This window comes from Macaca nemestrina, chromosome 16 (assembly GCF_043159975.1).
Source record: "Macaca nemestrina isolate mMacNem1 chromosome 16, mMacNem.hap1, whole genome shotgun sequence".
Classification (NCBI taxonomy): Eukaryota; Metazoa; Chordata; class Mammalia; order Primates; family Cercopithecidae; genus Macaca; species Macaca nemestrina.
Window position 1 is genome coordinate 97,524,342 of NC_092140.1, and position 21,348 is coordinate 97,545,689.

A 21,348-nucleotide genomic window follows, 5' to 3' on the forward strand; every position below is an offset into this window, starting at 1 on the left:
CTCTTTGGCCAGGGCATCTCTGAAAGAAAGGCAGCAGCCCCAGTCAAGGGCCTATAGACAAAACTTCCATCTTCCTGGGACAGAGCACCTCAGGGAAGGGGTGGCTGTGGGTGCAGCTTCTGCAGAATTAAACGTTACTGTCTGGCAGCTCTGAAGAGAGCAGCAGATCTCCCAGCACAGCACTCGAGCTCTGCTAAGGGACAGGCTGCTCCTCAAGTGGGTCCCTGACCCCCATGCCTCCTGATTGGGAGACACCTCCCAGCAGGGGCCGACAGACACCTCATACAGGAGAGCATCTGGCAGGTGCCCCCTGGGACGAAGCTTCCAGAGGAAGGAACAGGCAGCAATCTTTGCTGTTCTGCACCCTCTGCTGGTGATACCCAGGCAAATGGGGTCTGGAGTAGAGCTCCAGCAAACTCCAGCAGACCTGCAGCAGAGGGGTCTGACTGTTAGAAGGAAAACTAACAAGCAGAAAGGAATAGCATCAACATCAATAAAAAGGACGTCCACACAAAACCCCATCCGAAGGTCACCAACATCAAAGGCTAAAGGTAGATAAATCCACGAAGATGAGGAAAAACCAGTGCAAAAAGGCTGAAAATTTCAAAAACCAGAATGGCTCTCCTCCTCCAAAGGATCAAAACTCCTTGCCAGCAAGGGAACACAATTGATGGAGAATGATTTTGATGAATTGACAGAAGTAAGCTTCAGAAGGTGGGTAACAACAAACTCCTCTGAGCTCAAGAAGCATGTTCTGACCCAATGCAAGGAAGCTAAGAACCTTGAATAAAGGTTAGACTAATTGCTAGTTAGTATAACCAGTTTAAAAAAAAACATAAATGACCTGATGGACCTGAAAAACACAGCAGGAGAACAACATACACATGTATTAATAGCCAAATTGATCAAGCGTAAAAAGGATATCACAGATTGAAGATCGACTTAATGAAATAAAGCATGAAGTTAAGATTAGAGAACAAAATGGAAAAGGAATGAACAAAGCCTCCAGAAAATATGAGACTATGTGAAAAGAGCAAACCTACGTTTGATTGGTGTCCCTGAAAGTAACAGGGAGAATAGAACCAAGTTGGAAAACACTCTTCAGGATATTATCCAGAACTTCTCCAACCTAGCAAGACAGGCAAACATTCAACTTCAGGAAATACAGAGAACACCACTAAGATACTCCTCAAGAAGAGCAATCCCAAGACGCATAATCATCAGATTCATCAAGGTTGAAATGAAGGGGAAAATGTTAAGGGCAGCCAGAAAGAAAGGTCAGGTTATGCACAGAGGGAAGAGCATCAGACCAACAGCAGATCTCTCTTCAGAAACCCTACAAGCCAGAAGAGAGTGGGGGCCAATATTCAACACTCCCCCTTTTTTTTTTTTTTTTTTTTGGAAATGGAGTCTCACTCTATTGCCCAGGCTGGAGTGCAGTGGTGTAGTCTCGGCTCACTGCAACCTCCATCTCCCGGGTTCAAGTGATTTTTGTGCCTCAGCCTCCCACATAGCTGGGACTACAGGTGCGTGCCACCATGCCCAGCTAATTTTTGTATTTTTAGTAGAGATAGAGTTTCACCATGCTGGCCAGGATAGTCTCAATCTCTTGACCTCGGGATCCGCCCACCTCAACCTCACAAAGTGCTAGGATTACAGGTGTGAGCCATTGCACCCAGCCTCAACATTCTTAAAGAAAAGAATTTTCAACCCAGAATGTCATATGCAGCCAAACTAAGCTTCATAAGCGAAGGAGAAATAAAATCCTTTACAGACAAGCAAATGCAGAGAGATTTTGTCACCACCAGGCCTGCCTTACAAGAGCTCCTGAAGGAAGCACTAAATATGGAAAGGAAAAACTGGCACCAGCCACTGCAAAAATATACCAAATTGTAAAGACCATCAACACCATGAAGAAACTGCATCAACTAACAGGCAAAATAACCAGCTAGTGTCATAATGACAAGATCAAATTCACACATAACAATATTAACATTAAATGCAAATGGGCTAAATGCCCCAATTAAAAGACACATACTGGCAAATTGGATAAAAAGTCAAGACCCATGGGTGTGCTGTATTCAGGAGACCCATCTCATGTGCAAAGACACACATAGGCTCAAAACAAAGGGATGGAGGAATATTTACCAAGCAAATGGAAAGCAAAAAAGCACAACAACAACAAACAAAAAAACAGGGGTTGGGCTGGGCATGGTGGCTTCCACCTGTAATCCCAGCACTTTGGAAGGCCAACATGGGCAGATCACGAGGTCAGGAGATCAAGACCATCCTGGCTAACACACTGAAACCCTGTCTCTACTAAAAATACAAAAAATTAGCCAGGCGTGGTGGCACACACCTGTAGTCCCAGCTACTCAGCAGGCTGAGGCAGGAGAATCGCTTGAACTGGGAGGCAGAGGTTGCAGTCAGCCAAGATCGCAACACTGCACTCCAGGCTAGGTGACAGAGCAAGACTCCATCTCAAAAAAAAAAAAAAAAAAACAAGGAGGAATTGCAATCTTAGTCTCTGATAAAACAGACTTTAAACCAACAAAGATCAAAAAGACAAAGAAGTACTTTATATTATATAATGGTAAAGGGATCAATGCAACAAGAAGGGCTAACTATCCTAAATATATATGCACCCAACACAAGAGCACACAGATTCATAAAACAAGTTCTTAGAGACCTACAAAGAGATTTAGACTCCCACACAATAATAGTGAGGAACTTCAACACCCCACTGTCAATATTGAACAGATCAATGAGACAGAAAAGTAACAAGGATAATCAGAACTTGAACTCAGCTCTGGATGAAGTGAACCTAATAGACATCTACAGAACTCTCCACCCCAAATCTAGAGAATATACATTCCTCTCAGCACCACATCACTCTTATTCTAAAATCGACCACATAATTGGAACTAAAATACTCGTCAGCAAATGCAAAAGAATGGAAATCATAAAAAACAGCCTCAGACCACAGTGCAATCAAATTAGAACTCACCATTAAGAAACTCACTCAAAACCACACAACTACATGGAAACTGAACAACCTGCTCCTGAATGACTACTTGGTAAATAATGAAATTAAGGCAGAAATAAATAAGTTCTTTGAAACCAATGAGAACAAAGAACATATCCCCATCAAGCTACCACTAGTTTTCTTCACAGAACTATAAAAAACTACTTTAAATTTCATATGGAACCAAAAAGGGGCCCATATAGCCAAGACAGTCCTAAGCAAAAAGAACAAAGCTGAAGGCATCACACTACCTGACTTCAAATTCTACTACAAGGCTACAGTAACCAAAACAACATGGTACTGGTACCAAAGCAGATATACAGACCAGTTGAACAGAACAGAGGCCTCAGAAATAACACCACACATCTACAACCATCTGATCTTCAACAAGTCTGACAAAAACAAGAAGTGGGCATTTAACAAATGGTGCTGGGAAAACTGGCTAGCCATATGCAGAAAACAGGAACTGGACCCCTTCCTTACACCTTATACAAAAATTAACTTAAAATGGAGTAAAGACTGAAATGTAAAACCTAAAACCATAAAAACCCTAGAAGAAAACCTAGGCAGTACTATTCAGGACATAGGCATGGGCAAAGACTTCATGACTAAAACACCAGAAGCAACTGCAACAAAAGCCAAAATTGACAAATGGAATCTAATTAAACTGAAGAGCTTCTGCTCAGCAAAAGGAACTATGATCAGCGTGAACAGCCAACCTACAGATTGGGAGAAAACTTTGTAATCTATCCATCTGACAAAGGGCTAATATCCAGAATCTACAAGAAACTTAAATTTACAAGAAAAAAACAACCCCATCAAAAAGAGAGTGAAGGATATGAACAGATGCTTCTCAAAAAAAAAAAAAAAAAAAAAAAGACATTTGTGCAGCCAACAAACATACAAAAAAAATGCTCATCATAACTGGTTGTTAAAGAAATGCAAATCAAAACCACAATGGGATACCATCTCATGCAAGTTAGAATGGTGATCATTAAAAAGTCAGGAAACAACAGATGCTGGAGAGGATGTGGAGAAATCGGAATGATTTTACACTGTTGGTGGGAGTGTAAATTAGTTCAACCATTGTGGAAGACAGTGTGGCCATTCCTCAAGGATCTAGAATCAGAAATACCATTTGACCCAGCAATCCCATTACTGGGTACATACCCAAAGGATTATACATCATTCTACTATAGACACATGCACATGTATGTTTATTGCAGCACTATTTACAATAGCAAAGACTTGGAACCAACCCAAATGCCCATCAATGATAGACTGGATAAAGAAAATGTGGCACATATACACCATGAAACACTATGCAGTCATAAAAAAGGATGAGTTCATGTCCTTTGCAGGGACATAGATGAAGCTGGAAACCATCATCCTCAGCAAACTAACACAGGAACAGAAAACCAAATACTGCATATTCTCACTCTGAAGTGGGAGCTGAACAACGAGAACACATGGACACAAGGAGGGGAATATCACATACTGGAGCCTGTCAGGGTCTGGGGGGCAAGGGGAGGGACAACATTAGGACAAATACCTACTGCATGCCAGTCTTAAAACCTAGATGATGGGTTGATAGGTGCAGCAAACCACCATGGCACATGCATACCTATGTAACAAACCTGCACGTTCTGCACATGTATCCCAGAACTTAAAATAAAATAAAATAAAAAGTTAGAAAAAATAAATTTTGTGTTTTCTAACCTAATTAATCTTTTAGGTATTAGGTCCCCTAAAGTACAAAAATGACATATTTGGCTTATTTGGCATAAAATCATACAGGAAACATTATCAAATATGAAATGGTTTTAGGCTTTCTTTGGGCTTTATTTGTATACATATGTTATTGGTATGTGCTCCAAAATTATGGGAAACTCCTATAATTCTGATATGACTTAGTGTATGTTATTAATAGTTATGATTGTTATGTAAAATTGTTGTATGCCACAGAAGTAACCAAAATTTCCTTGTCATTTATGGCTTTAATATTGGCTGTCATAACTAAGATGTTGTGTCATTCACAATTGTTGTCTTGTTTTAATCCTCTTTAAAAAGTGGTTTAAAGACAGCTACAGGACTCTAACAGTTGTTCTTCAATGCAGGTTTCTGATAACTTTGGAGATTGTGACATTAGAATGGAGAAAAAACTTTGAGGACTCTTATGGAGAGCTGGAATACTCATGAATGTCAAGCAGAACAAGAGTTAATGTATGGACTGAACTAATGGAAGACTGAAGTAATCTTTTTGACTTTTTGCTTTAAACATTGCTAATCCTTCACATTATTTTTCAGAGTCAAGGAAACTTTTCTTTTGAGCTACTGACAGCTTTTAACAATTGAGTGAACAAAATTTGGAGCATATTTGTTTCTCTCTGCCTGATTTCTTCAGAATTTAAAAACTATTTGTGAGTATTCTTAACTTATGGCAATATAGTTAATTACATAAATGCATTAAGAATCTGTTTTCTTTTGCAATAGGACACAATTGAGAAACTGGTTATTTTAGCAAGGCTTTGCCTGTAATGGTATGCTTTCCTTTAAGGAATCATATTTGACTTATAGAGCCAATAAAAGCCCCTTGGGAAACCTTGCCTCATACTTGTCTACACAGTCTCTACACAGGCTTTCTGACCTGTGATAATTAAAGAATGTCACCTTCTGTAAGTCCCAGTTATCTTGGGACTTCAAGGGCAGAGGAATTTATGGTACAAACCCTTGGTGGGTTTGGCTTTTAAAAAAAAGTCTTTGGCCAGGTGCAGTGGCTCATTTTGGGAGGCTGTAATCCCAGCATTTTGGGAGGCTGAGGTGGGCAAATCACCTGAGGTAAGGAGCTCGAGACCAGCCTACCCAACATGGGCAAACCACATCTCTAATGAAAATACAAAAAAGTAGCCAGGCATGGTGGTGGGTGCCTGTCATCCCAGCTACAGGAGGCTGAGGCAGGAGAATTGCTTGAACCCAGAAGGCAGAGGTTGCAGTGAGCCAAGATTGCACCTCTCAAAAAAAAAAAAAAAAAGTATTTATTTGTGATTCTCCTATGGAACAAAGTTTCATCAAAGCCCATTTTTAAAGCCTATGTGAAAAATAATTATTTTTGCTGCACTTTATGCAAATAATCAGGTCAAGAATAATAAAGCATACTGATCTTACCATGATTTGTCTTTAGTAAAAGTGGAAGACTGAAGAGAGGAAAAATACATTTCAAGAACTATGGTACACTCTGTTATTAGGGTATAGTCCAATTAGTTGTTTTTCAGTTTTTTCCTGCAATTTAGACTGACCCTGCTTATTCCTGTGAACCAATCAGTGATCTCTGACTGCAGCTCAGAATAAGTCAGAGGGATTGGTAATGTAACAATTTGGATTAGTGTTCTAATTCTGGGCACATATTGGAATCAGCTAGCAAACCCATATCAGCTTGGTTCCAGCAGTTGCCCAGTTCATGGAAAGCCTTCTTATTTAGTTTATTTGGGATAGTTTTACTTATTTTGCTTTACTCTTGTAAAATATATTGCTGCTGTACTCTGTGTGTTGGAATGCATGATAAGCTTACTCAATGTTCTCTTAAACTGAACACTTATTAATCTTCCAGATATCACCTTTTGTCAGAACTCAAGAGTTATGAGTGGTCCTTGACATACCCATGCTTTCTGACTGAGCTCCTCTCTACCCTGAATACAAGAGACCCTAATAGTTAGGCAGGAATATCATCACCCCTATTCAGCCTGAAGAAGTTACAGAAGATGGATCTTCATCTCTCTACAACCCTTAGGATTAAGGGCTCCCTTGTAAAAGGGAAGGGGGAAATATGACAGAGTGATGCCATCTTGAATAGGGTAAAATGAGGCTGAGACCTACTGGGCTGCATTCCCAGGAGGTTAGGCATTCTAAGTCACAGGATGAGATAGGCTGGCACAAGATAAGCTCAGAAAGGCCGTGCTGATAAAACATATTGTGGTAAAGAAGCTGGCCAAAACCCATCAAAACCAAGATGGTGATGAAAGACCTCTGGTTGGCCGGGCACGGTGGCTCACACCTGTAATCCCAGCACTTTGGGAGGCTGAGACAGGTGGATAACGAGGTCAGGAGATTGAGATCATCCTGGCTAACACAGTGAAACCCTGTCTCTACTAAAAAAAATACCAAAAAAATGAGTGGCAGGCGCCTGTAGTCCCAGCTATTCAGGAGGCTGAGGCAGGACAATGGCGTGAACCCAGGAGGCGGAGCTTGCAGTGAGCCGAGATTTCACCACTGCACTCCAGCCTAGGTGACAGAGCAAGACTCCATCTCCAAAAAAAAAAAAAAAAAAAAAAAAAAACCTCTGGTCATCCTCACTGCTCATTATATGCTAATTATAATGCATTAGCATGCTAAAAGACACTCCCACCAGTGCCATAACAGCTTACAAATGCCATGGCAACATCAGAAAGTTACCCAATATGGTCTAAAAGGTTGGCACGAACCCTTAGTTCCAGAAATTGCCCACTCCTTTCTGAGAACACACATGAATAATCCACTCCTTGTTTAGCATATAATCAAGAAATAACCATAAAAATAGCCAACCAGCAGCCCCCAAGGCTGCTCTGCCTGTGGAGTAGCCTTTCTTTTATTCCTTTAATTTCTTAATATACTTGTTTTCACTTTAAAACAATAATAGTAATAATAATAATAAATGTAATAATAATTAATAATAAGTGTAAGCTTCATGAGGACAGCATCTTCAGCACCTTGGACAGGGTCTGCTACATAGACTATTCCCAAAACTATTTGTTAAAGGAATTTACCGCTCATCCTCTTAAAATCCTTTCTTCCTTGGTTCCCATGATATTACACTGTCCTGATTTCCATCTGCATTAGTTTCCTAGGGGTACTGTAACAAATTTCCACAAACTAAGTGGCTTAGAACAACTGATATTTATTCTCTTACATTTCTGGAGGATAAAAGTTTGAAATTGAGGTGTCAACAGGACCATCTTCCCTCTGAAGGCTCTAGGGACAACCTGTTCTTTGATTCTTCCCACTTCTGATAGCTCCAGGCATTTTTTGACTTGTGGCTACATCACTCTATATGTCCCTATCTTCACATCACCTTCTCCTCTGTGCATATCTAATCTTCCTCTTGCCTCTCTTTTATAAGGATATTTGTCATGGCATTTAGGGTCTATCCATAAATTCAGGATAGTTTCCTCATCTTAAAATCCTTACCTTAATCACATCTACAAACACCCATTTTCAAATAAGGTAACATGCTAGGAATTTTAACCTATCTTTGGAAGCTATTATCAACCTACCACATTCTTCTACCTCACTGACCTCTCATCAGCCTCCTTTATAGACTCCTTTCCCTGGACTTTAAATGTTGGTGCTCCCCAGAGTTCTGTTTATCCTCATTTCTTTTCTCATTCTACACTCTATCCATGGTAAATCTCATTTTCTCCCAACATCTCAGTTACCAACTCTAAATTAATGATTTTAAAATCAATATCTCTAGATCAGAAATTTTTTCTGAACACTAAACCCACATAACCAACGATTAGAAAACTATTCTTGGATGTCTCACAGAAACTCATACGTCAAATGTTCACAACTGAGCCCGCTGTCTTCTCCCAGATATGCCCTACTCCTGCGTGCCTGTGTTGGTTAAAGGCACCAGTTACCAGCCGCTTAATCCTGAACCTTGACTCCTCCTCTCCCTCAAACCTCTCATTTACTTAGTCCTAAGTCCTGGTGATTCCACCTGCAAAATATCTCTTCAGGCTGTCCAGATGCAACACCTACCATCTTTACTGAGGCCAACTTCCTACCACATCTCCCGACCTACAGTCTTTGACCATTCCCACTAGTTCTCAAACTACAGCCATTATTATTTTTCTAAAAGCACAGTCTAAACTTATTCCCCTTGCCTAAAACCTTTCAGTCACCCCCGAAGGCATATGGGATTTTCAAAAGATGGCTGCCACATCTCCCATCCACATGCTCCTCTACAATGTCATCTTGCCTCTCCCCCTTCAAGAGGTGGAGGCTAATTCACCTTCTCTTGGATCTGGGCTGCCTCTGAGTGGCTTCCATATAACCAAGAGGATGCGTCAGAACCAAAATGGTGCTCTGTGGCTTCCAAGGCTAGGGTGGAAGGAGCCTTGCAGCTTCAGCCTGGGTCTCTTGATATGACCAGTCTCCAGGCACTTGCTCTCAGAACCCAGCAGCACACTGTAAGGAGGCCAAGTCAACCTCAAGGCTACATGGTGGTCTCCAGTCCACAGCCCAGTTGATCCCAACCTTCAGGCTATCCCAGTCCAGGTGTCAGACAGGTGAGTAAAGAAGTCTTCAATGACCCTGTCCCCAGCCACTTGAGCCATGTCCAGGCATTCAGTCTTTGAGCTAAGGCTCCACATACCATATAGCAGGGACAAGCCATCCCTGCGGTGCCTGTCAGAATTCCTGACTCACAGAATCTGCACATAACAAAATGGTCATTGTTTGGTGCCACTACATTTGGGGTAGTTTGTTACATGGCAGTAGATAACTGGGACATCCTCTGGTGTCTTCAAGGTAAAAATCCAAACTTGTTAATCTCTCCTTCATGACCCCATCCCTGCACTTGCCACTTCCCCCACTCGAGTCCATCCTCTGACTCTAATAACCACTGTCAGTTAGCTAAACAAGGCTTTTTCCTTCACAGTCAGCCCTTTCGATGCTTAGGGCCACCCTGATGGACTGATACATTCACTCTCAGCTTCCGTCTCCCTTCCACTTCCACAACAGTGGTTAAGATGGCAAAACACTCCCGCTCTCAGTCTTCTTTGAAGCTAAGGGAGCCATTTGTGACACTGTTTAACCTATGGAAGTTAAGCCATGGTCTCCTGGAAGCTTCTAGGACAGGTTTTGCTTTCCTGATTAAAAGGATAGACATTGCTAATAACTTTTCCTCATTTTTTGTGCCTTGAACTCAGAAATGATAATCAGGCAGGAATCGTTATCTTGTGACTGTAAGGGACATGCCAAGAGAATCACTGCCACCTGACATCAGTCTGCTGAACCAAGGCCAGCAGTTTCCTATGCCACCTCGTTAGGATGTGATGAAAATAGACTCCAACTACTTCAAGTCACTTTTAATCAATGCAATACACTTTTGCTTGAATCTAAAATCATTCCTAACTGACAGGATGTTATTCCTTTTGCCTGGACACTTAGTCCCTTCCCTCTTCATCCTGTTAGCTGTTTCTGATGCTTCATGTCCAACCTTAGATTTCAGCTCCTCCAGGAAGGCTAAAGTCTGGATCTGACCCTGACCTGAGCCTGGATCTGACCACCCTCCCAGGAACTTGCCCACGGCATCTTGTATTTTCCTGACTATTGCATTTACCACCCGTTTTCTTTTCTCATATATCCCACATCACACTGTGTTATGGGATGAATTCCCCCAACATTCATATGTTGAAGTCCTAACCCTCAGTACCTCAGAATGTGGCTGTATTTGGAGATAGGACCTCTGGAGAGGAGATTTAGGTTAAATGAAGTCATATGGGTTTGCCCTAACCCAATGTGACTGGTGTCCTTATAAGAAAAAGGGACTCAAGCTGTGCACAGTGGCTCATGCCTATAATCCCAGCACTTCGGGAAGCCAAGGACGGTGGATCACTTGAGGTCAGGAGTTTGAGACCAGCCTAGCCAACATGGTAAAACCCCATCTCTACTAAAAACACAAAAATTAGCTGGACTTAGTGGTGGGTACCTGTAATCCCAGCTACTCAAGAGGCTGAGGCAGACTTGCTTGAACCTAGGGGTCAGAGGTTGCAGTGAGCTGATACCATGCCACTGCACCCCAGTATAGGCGACAGAGCAAGACTGCATCTCAAAAAAAAAAAAAAGGAAAAAGAAAAAGGGATTCAGACACAGACACACACAGAGGGTTACCATGTGACGACACAGGAAAATGGTGGCCCACTGCAAGTCACAGAGAGAGCCTCAGGAGAAACTAACTTTGCCAACACATTGATCTTAGTCTTCTAGCCTCTAGAAGTGTGAGAAAGTACATGTCCTTTGTGTAAGCCCCCCAGTCTGTGTTACTTTATCATGGCAGCCCTGGCCAACTAATACACAGCCAATACGGCCAAGCTGATGTGCCATCACTCCCTTGATTAGGTTATGTTACATAAGACCCTGTCTTAGCTGCCTGTATAGTGAGAAATTCTCCTGCTCGTCTCAGATGCAAACAGCCATGGTGTGGACTGTTTATGGAGAGGACCATGTGGCTGGTAACTACAGGCACTTCTAGAATCTGATGGTGGCTTCCAGCCAAAAGCAAGTAAGAAGCTGAAACCCTCCATTCTATAACCACAAGGAAATGAGATCTGCCCACAATCATGAAAGCTTGGAAGAGATTTCTGAGCTCCAGATGAGAACACAGCCTGGCTAATGCTTTGATTGCAGCCTGTGGTACAGAACCCCAGCTAAGCCGTGCCTAGACTCCTGAGCCATGAAAATGGTGAGATGATAAATGGGTGGGAGCTTTAAGCTGCTAAGTTTGTGGTAATCTGCTACACAGTGTAGAAAACTAATACATGCTTGATGATGACGTTTTTGTTTCCTGGTGGGAAGTCTCCAGGAGGTCTCCCACCAGGAAAGGGAGGTGGGGCAGGTGATATCCATGACTCCAAGCTAGGAATTCTCACTGGAAATTCAGGAATTGCACTGAATCTGAGAAGGAAAAAGGAAATGAGAAACATTATGCAACTCTCTACATCCTCAAACATATTTTCTCTCAAGGTTTGATGGAGTAAACAACTAATATAGTGTAACTTGAGGAACACTGAAAAGCTTGGTCAAAAAATATCCGCCCCACCTTCCTGTCTTGCCATCTAAGATATCTATCCGCAGGGGGAGTCTTTATGCAAAAAGAAGCATTTGGCGTCCATGTTTAAAGTGCGCATGCTTGAGCCCCACCCTACACCCTCAAAATCAAAGTAGACATTTTAATCGGGGCTATCTGGGTGCTTCTGATGCTTGCATCCGGGGGCTGTCCGTTGAAGAACACCACCTTAAGCACCTTCTGCGGGCATGTACATTGCAACTGGAATGATGCAGTCAAGAATTTGGAAACTTATAAATTATCTTGAATAGAAAGAGGCCCTTTCTCCCGTCTCCCCTCTCAGCCCAGCCCAGGTCTCAGGGCCTGTCCTGGAGCCGCATCTGGACTTGTTGTTCCCTGTCAGGACTTGTTGCCAGGCTCTCAGGCTGCTGCCCAGCCTGTTGCAAACCTCTGCCCACCCTGGGCAGAGTGGGCATGCTGGCCTCACTCTGGAGCTCGTCTCAGCCAATGCCTAGTCTCCTAACTGGATTCCTTGTACCTGTGAGTACCAGGCCCCTACACACACATGCGCGCGTGCGCGCGCGCACACACACACACACACACACACACCCAGTAGAAGGTTTGAGCTCAAAGCTGCCATACTCCTGGTTCTAGAACCTTTGCCCCATGGAAGGCTGTGGGGGTCTAGGCCAGCATGGACAGAGGAGTGGGCACGGGGGCAAGCTCCTGACTTCTCAGTTTGCTTCTACAGCCCTTACCCTCCCCTCCCAGCTCCTCCTCAGAGACCTGCGGCATTATTTACAGCACTGAGGGGCTGGGAGACCCCAGGCAGCTATTGCTACCCTCACAGGGATGTACCAGGTTGCTAAGGATGTCAGAGTGAGTCACTAGCATGACCCACCCCTCTAACACCACCTCATCCCGCCGTCATCTTTCCTGTTGCATCTGCACTCCAGGTGTCAGCCTCTGTTCCCTGGGCAGGAGTTCCTAATGACAACCATCTTCATTGCATCAAACACACCAGAAATACCATCAGCGCCCTCTAGCGAACCATAGCAGACAGGGCTGAGGACCATATCTGGCACTTGCTAATGACTTTGTTCCAGAAAACTTGGAACACTCCCTCTAAGTGCCAAGACTCAGGATTAACTAGAATTTAAGGTAGAGTTCAAAATGCTTACTGAAAGCTTTGTGCTTCGTTTGAGCTATTTTATGTAATAGCATGCATGGAGTTTTAGGAAAAATCAGAATTGGAAAGATGACCATTGCTTTTATCATCACTACAGAACACTTTATAGGATCTGCTACTGCAATGGCCATTCTACACTTTTGCTCTTTTTCTTTTCTTTTTTTTTTTTTTTTGAGACGGAGTCTTGCTCTGTTGCCCAGGCTGGAGTGTGGTGGCGCAATCGCAGCTCACCGCAAGCTCCGCCTCCCGGGTTCAAGCCATTCTCCTGCCTCAGCCTCCCGGGAAGCTGGGACTACAGGCGCCCGCCACCAGGCCCAACTAATTTTTTGAATTTTTAGTAGAGACGGGGTTTCACCGTGTTAGCCAGGATGGTCTCGATCTCCTGACCTCATGATCCGCCCGCCTCGGCCTCCCAAAGTGCTGGGATTACAGGCGAGAGCCACCGCGCCCGGCACTTTTGTTCTATTTTACAGTTCACAATCCCATATTATGTATTCTCACAATTCTCCCGTGAGGAAGCTAATATTTGACAACAACGAATTGAGCAAGTGGCTCCCCCAGGCCACACAGCTAGTTAGTAGAGAAGAGCTTAAAACCCAGACCTCTCTTCTTGTTCTGTGTGCTGCCATGCTTGTGCATCGATTTTTTAGGCTCCCAAAGATAACCTTGAGATAGTTTCATTGGCACTACCTTCATTTTGTTGTTGTTGCAGGAAGGAACAACAATTTTGAGACAAATCATCACATTTCCCTTCAGAAACAGAATTATTTTCATTCATCTTCCTCCAAAAGGTCATACAATTCGTGACGAAGCTGCCCTGTGTAGGTTGTTGCTGTTTTGGTTTGCATTGGTCTCTTTTCCCCCTTCTGAGCCTCCTCAAAGGCTTCCATCAGAGATGCTCTGGAATGGAGTGAGTCACTGAGACACAGATGCAGGGCCACCTGTGAGCAGCTTGAGTCAATTATTCTAAAACTTACGAAACTTACTCATCAGTGGGGGTTTTCAGTATGTCTTGTCTTCAAGTATCTAAAAATATCAGTGCTTGCCCATTTCAGGCACTCATGGTTCATACAGATTGCCTGATACCTGGCTATGTTCATCCAGATTGAGAGCAGCTTATGGGCAGGGCCCATGTCTTAGTCAACCTTTGGTTCCAAGGCCTAGTACAGTGCCTGGTACACAGTAAGCACTCAATAAATGTGTGATTAATCTGGTTGGGTTGGATTGCAAACCCCTGCGCCCTGCCAATCCAAGAAGAAGCAGGGAAACCAGATGAGGTCTGATGTACTTCCAAGTCAACCAAGCATCCCTGGCTGGTGCCCCAGCTTCTGCTGCTCCTCTTCATGGATCCCAGTCAGTACCTTTGCCTGTCGACCCCCACAACTGCGCTGCCCTCCTACTCCCCCTGACCAGACTGCGAGGAAATGGGAGGCCAAAGTGGAGATAGAGAGGCCTCTACCAAACTAAAATGGTTCACCTGACCTGTTTGTGTTCCCTTCTGGTATCCAGAATTTAATATTCTTGCACTGGTTGTCTGTCATTTATAAATGTTCATGTGCACATAACTACTTTACAGAAAAAAATCTACTTAACTAAAATATTTCTCATCCTGGTCTATATTCAAACATGAATTTTTATAGCGTTAGAATCAATGATTATACTATAAATGATTGTGTGTGCTTATTTTTTAAATATCATCTGTAGACTTCCATATTCATGGTTACCTAATGTTTTATTATACTGATGTACTATTGTCTACATGACATTTGCTATTCATTGCTTACTTGGGTTGCTTCATTTTTTCACTATTGTGAATTGTGCTGTGATAAACACATTTGTTTGAATTTCCTTTTGGTCTTTTAGTATTCCTTAGAATCTGTTTCTTAGACTATATGCCTAGTAATAAGATAACCAGGGCAAAAGAATGAATGGACACACACACACACGCACACACATACACGAGCCATGTGGCATTACAGAAAGATGAGAACAAATTGCTAGTTTCTATTTGACAACACTTGTTAGGCAAGGGTTTTTTAAATCTTACTTTTATTTATTTATGGGTTTTTTTGGTTTGTTTGTTTTTGTTTTTGTTTTGAGATGGAGTTTAACTCTTGTTGCCCAGGCTGGAGTGCAATGGCATGATCTCGACTCACTGCAACCTCCACCTCCCGGTTCAAGTGATTATCCTGTCTCAGCCTCCTGAGTAGCTGGGATTACAGGCATGCACCACCATGCCTAGCTAATTTTATATTTTTAGTAGAGATGGGGTTTCATCATGTTGGCCAGGGTGGTCTTGAACTCCTGACTTCAGATGATCCACCCACCTAAGCCTTCCAAAGTGCTGGGATTACAGGCATGAGCCACTGCTCCTGGCCTTAAACCTTACTTTTAAAAAGTTAAGGTCTTGGAATTCAGGATTGAAATGGAGTTTTTTTAGAGTCAATTTGCACCAATACCATAAACAGTGCAAAAATGCCTTCTTCAACATTACAATACCTTGTTTTCACAATCAGTTATAATCTGTTGTTCAGGTTAAAGTACATGAAGAAAATCCAGCCTCACACAGATAGGTGATTGTGAAAGAATAAGTTTGTAATAGTCTTTTCAGATAAATCTGGGTATTCTTTTTTGATACTACTTTTTTTATACTACACTATATATTAAAGCAAGCAAGGTAGAAGCTAAAAAAGAAGAAAAAGAAACTATATGAGTGAACTTTTTATACCCTGTTACATTATATATTAAAGCAAGCAAGGTAGAAGCTAAAAAAGAAAAAGAAACTATATGAGTGAACTTTTTACACCCTGTTACATTATATATTAAAGCAAGCAAGGTAGAAGCTAAAAAAGAAGAAAAAGAAACTATATGAGTGAACTTTTTACACCCTGTTACATTAAAATTCATTGGTCTATCTTGTACTTTGAATGACTCTTTCGCCCATGCATGATTTTATAACATCACTCATTGGTCAGTTGGAAAATTTAGTTCAATAGTATAGAGAGACCTTATAAATGCAGACACATTGCATTATACAGTATCAAATAATTACATTGGCCCAGGACTAGATGGCTTCACTGGAGAATTCTACAAAATATTTCAGAAAGAATTAACACCAATCCTTCTTAAACTTTTCTTTAAAAAAATGAAGAGGAAGGAACATTTCCAAAATCATTTTTTCAGGACCCCACTACTCTGATAACAAAATCAGACAAAAATACTATAAGAAAATAAAACTGGCCAGGCATAGTGGCTCACACCTGTTATCCCAGCACTTTGGGAGGCTGAGGCAGGTGGATCACCTGAGGTCAGGATTTTGTGACTAGCCTGGCCAACGTGATGAAACCCCATCTTACCTAAAAATACAAAATTAGCAGGGCGTGGTGTTGCATGCCTGTAATCCTAGCTACTTGGGAGGCTGAGGCAGGAGAATTGCTTGAACCCAGGAGATGGAGGTTGCAGTGAGCTGAGATCATGCCATTGCACTCCAGCCTGGGCTAAAGAGCACACTCAAAAAAAAAAAAAAAAAATTAAAAGAAAGAAAAGAAAAAAAATTACAGACCAATATCCCTGATGAATATTGATGCAAAAATTTTCAACAAAAAACTATCAAACCAAATTCAATAACATATTTAAAAAAAAGATTGTGCATCATAACCAAGTGAGATTTATTTGTGGAATGCAAGGATGGTTCAATATATGATAATCAATCAGTATAACAAAACATATTAAAAGAATGAAGAAAAAAAAAACACGTGCTCATCTCAATTGATACAGAAAAAAGCATTTTACAAAATTAAATACCCTTCCTGATAAAACGCCCAACAAACTAGAAAGAGAAGGAAATTATCTCAACATAATAAAGGCCATATGTAAACAGCCCACAACTAACACCATAGAAATTGTGAAAAACTGCCTCTAAGATCAGGAACAAGGCAAGGATTTCCACTCTCATCACTTCTATTCAACATAGTACTGGAATTCCTAGCCCGAGCAATTTGACAAGAAAAATAAATAAAACGTATCCAAATTGGAAAGAAGGAAGTAAAAATCTCTCTGTTTGCAGATGATATAATTTAATATGTATAAAATCCTAAAGATTCCACCAAAACCTATTAGAAGTAATTTTAAAATACAGCAAAGTTATAGGATACAAAAATCAATTGTGTTTCTATATACTAAACAATAATCAATTCAAAAAGGAAAGTGAGAAAACAATCCCATTTACAATAGCATCAAAAAGAAAAAAATACAAATAAAAATACAAAGGATTTGTACACTGAAAACTACAAAAGATTGCTGAAAGAAATTAAAGAAGACACAAATAAATGGAAAGATATCCTGTGTCCATGGATTGGAAAAATTAATATTATTAAAATGCTCATACTACCCAAACTGATCCACAGATTTAATACAATCCCTATCAAAATCCCAATGACCTCTTTTGCAAAAATAGGAAAAAAAAAGTCCTCAAATTCATATGGAATATCAAAGCATCCCGAATAGCCAAAACAATCTTGAAGAAGAAAAACAAAGCTGGAGGCCTCAAACTTCCTGATTTCAAAACAGAATACAAAGCTACAGTAATCAAAAGAGTGTGGTTTTGGCATAAAGACAGACATATAGACCAAAGGAACAGAAAAATGCAGAAATAAGCCTTCACATATCTGCTCAAATGATCTTTGACAAGGGTGCTGAAATCACTCAATGGAGAAGAGATTGTCTTTTCAACAAATTGTCCTGGAAAAACTGGATATCCATATGTAAAAGAATGAAGTTGGACCCTTACTTTAAAACATAAACAAAAATTAACCTAAAATGTATTAGAGACCTAAATATAACACCTGAAACTATAAAACTTCTACAACAAAAAATAGAGGAAAAGTTTTATGACATTAGATTTTATAAGGATCTTAGACATGATGCCAAAGCACAGGTAACAAAAGCAAAAATAGACAAATGGGACTACATCAAACTTAAATAGTTCTGCACAGCAAGGGAAATAATTGACAGCATGAAAAGGCAACTTACAGAATGGAAAAAAAAATATTTTCAAACCATGTATCTGATGAAGGACTAATATCCAGAATATATAAAGAATCCCTACAGTTCAATAATAACAACAAAAAGCAAATAACCTGATGTAAAATGAGCAAGAGGCTTGAATAGACATTTCTCCAAACAGGAACTACAAATGACCCACAGGCACATGAAAATATACTTAACATCCTAATTGTTAGGGAAATGCAAATAAAAATTACATTAAGTTATTACCTTATGCCTATTAGAATGGCCACTATCAGGAAAACAGAAAGTAACAGATGTTGGTGAGGACTTGGGGAAACTGGAGCCCTTGTGGACTGTTAGTAGGCATGTAAAATGGTGTAGTCAGTATGGAAAACAGTATCAAAGTTTCCTAAAAAATTAAAAATAGAATTACCATATGATCCAACAATTCCACTACTGGATATATCTCCAAAAGAATTGAAAACAGGATCTCAAATAGTTTCACACTCATATTCATTGCAGTGTTATTCACAATAGCCAAGATACAGAAGTAACCTAAATGTCTATAAATGAACAGACAGACAAGGAAAATGTTGTACATACATACAAGGGAGTATTATTGAGCCTCAAAAAGGAAATTATGTTATATGCTACAACATGGATGAAACTTGTTGGGATGTTATGGTAAGAGAAATAAACCAGTTATGAAAAGACAAATGCTGCATGATTCTCCTTATATGTGTATCTAAAGTAGTCAAACTCTTAGAAATTAAAAATAGAATGGTGGTTGCCAGATGCTGGTGTGAGGGGGAGAAGTATTGTTGTTTAGTGTGTGTAGAGTTTTAGAGTTGCAAGATAAAAACATTTCAGAAGTCTGCTGCACAACAGGGTGCATGTAGTTAGCACTGCTGTACTGTACACTTAAATGGCTGGGATGGTATCTTTCATGTTCTGTGTTTTTTAAAACAGTAACCGAAAAATTAGTGAGAGTAGAGGAGAGAAGGAAGGGAGGAATGAATAGGTGGAACACAGGCGTAGGGGACGAAAAATATCTTTCTCTACCCATCCTAGGTTCATGGTTGAGTACCCTGTAACAGAAGACAGATTAACAAGAGAAAAGCATATAAATGTATTTAAGTTTTATATGACATAGGAGGCTTCATAAGGAAATGAAGACCCCACAGAAATTGTTAAACTTGGTTATTCTTTTGGGCTTTTTTTGTTTTTGTTTGTTTGTTTGTTTTTGAGGCAAGGTCTCACTCTATTGCCCAGGCTGGAGTGCAGTGACATGATAATGATTCACTACAGCTTCAGTCTCATGGGCTCAAGCAATTCTCCCACCTCAACCTCCCAAGTAGCTGGGACCACAAGTGTGTGCCACCATGCCCAGCTAATTTTTTGATTTTTTGTAGAGACAAGGTCTCTACGTTATGTTTCTCAGGCTGGTCTGGAACTCCCAGACTCATTCCCCTCCAGCCTCCTCTTTCCTCTGCTGCTGTTAAAACCATAATAGCTTTGACCTTTGGTCAGTGCATACAAGTTTGATGAAGCGCTTTCCCATTCATCATCTCCTTTGGATTTTGATCTTCAACCTTTGTGAGACAGACATCTTCCCACTTTTCCACAGGAAAATGAGGCAGGAATCTGCCCACGTGTATAAAGGTCACCGTTCTCATGTCTCTTTTCAAGATCTTTCCAATCTCCAAAAGACTAATTTATAATGAGGTTTACCTGATGGCTAGTTCCTTCACATGTTCCCTCCAAGAAAGATTCACTTTATAAACCCTCCAAGAAAGATTCACTTTATAAAATGGAATTTTTAAAAAAACAAAAAACAAAACATTTGTATCTAAGAAGTGATTCCCTAATTTTGAGACTCCTTTTTTTTGTTTGTTTGTTTGTTTTTTGAGAGAGTCTCAGTCCATCGCCCAAGCTAGTGTGCAATGGTGCAATCTAAGCTCACTGCAACCTCTGCCTCCCGGGTTCAAGCAATTCTCCTGCCTCGGCCTCCCAAGTAGCTGAGAATACAGGCACACACCTCCACACTAGCTGATTTTCTTTTGTATTTTTAGCAGAGTCGGGGTTTTGCCATGTTGGCCAGCCTGGTCATATTGAGACTCTTATGTGCCATTATGGTTTGTGCCTTTCAAGGAGAATAACTACAAGGAGAAATAGAAAACAGCATAGTTTTACAGGTAAAGTGTAATGGGTATGCATTTTGCAAATTTTAATAAATAAACATAAATATTTACATTTACAAGTGACCCCAGCATCCACTGTGTGCATTTTGCCCCAGTGACATCTGGACATAGCACGCATTCCCCTCTGCATGACATAATATATGCATCAAGATTGGATATGTACAAGAGTTTTGGGGGAATTGATGAGGATGTCATAACCTTGCTCCTTTAATAGCCACAAACCACTTAGTAGGACAACTAAAAGCCCAATTAAAGTAAACCACAAAGAGTTAAAAGGAAAAAGCCTAGAGTCCAAACCTAGCCAGCTGAGGCTTTGAAGTACTTTTACAAGGCTCTGGCTAGATGGGGGAGTGCTTTAAACGGAGGAAACAGGAAGTACCTAGATTTAAAGTTTGTTTTGTTTCTTAGGAGGGGGTGGTCGTGCTAGAAGTGCTCTTCCAGGAAACCTGCCCTTTCCCACCTAGATGTTGAGGTTTCCTGAGAAAAAATAAATAGCCTCTCCTTAGCACAGTGTAGAGGCTCAGTTAGGCAGTAAAAAGTCCAGAAATGGAGCCGGCTCTGCTCGATGTTATCAGCGCAAAGGAAGGGGAGGAGGACTTTGAAGCAAGGGTCTGGGGAGAGGAGGCGGCAGGAAGAAGAGGCGGAGTGAAGGCGGCCATCTGCAGACCTCAGGCCACCGCAGCAGCAGCGGGCAGAAATGGCACGCAGGAGCCAGGGCGTTTGTTCCTGCGGCTGTGCTTCGGCGCCGGGCTCCGTTCCCCCGGGGAACAGCATCACTGCAGAAGATGGCCGGCTGGCCGTGGGATGCGGGGGCATCCAGTTAAGGCACTGAACACCGCAGCAAAGAGACCCAGAAATGAAACCCTTCTCAAACCGTCCCGTTTTGCTCAGGGCTCCACCGGAAGAACCTCCCTGTGGCTAGAATGGCCGATCCTCGTGGACCACACTGCCCACTGGTGGAGGCGTACTGGAAGCACCACCCGCGGGAGCAGTTCCGGGCTGTGGGCCTGAGCCACGAGGTAGTCTACCTCGACCGGACGTGCAGAGTTGTGGCTTCCTGGACACGTACACTCTATCTTCCCAAATATCAGACTGCTTATCA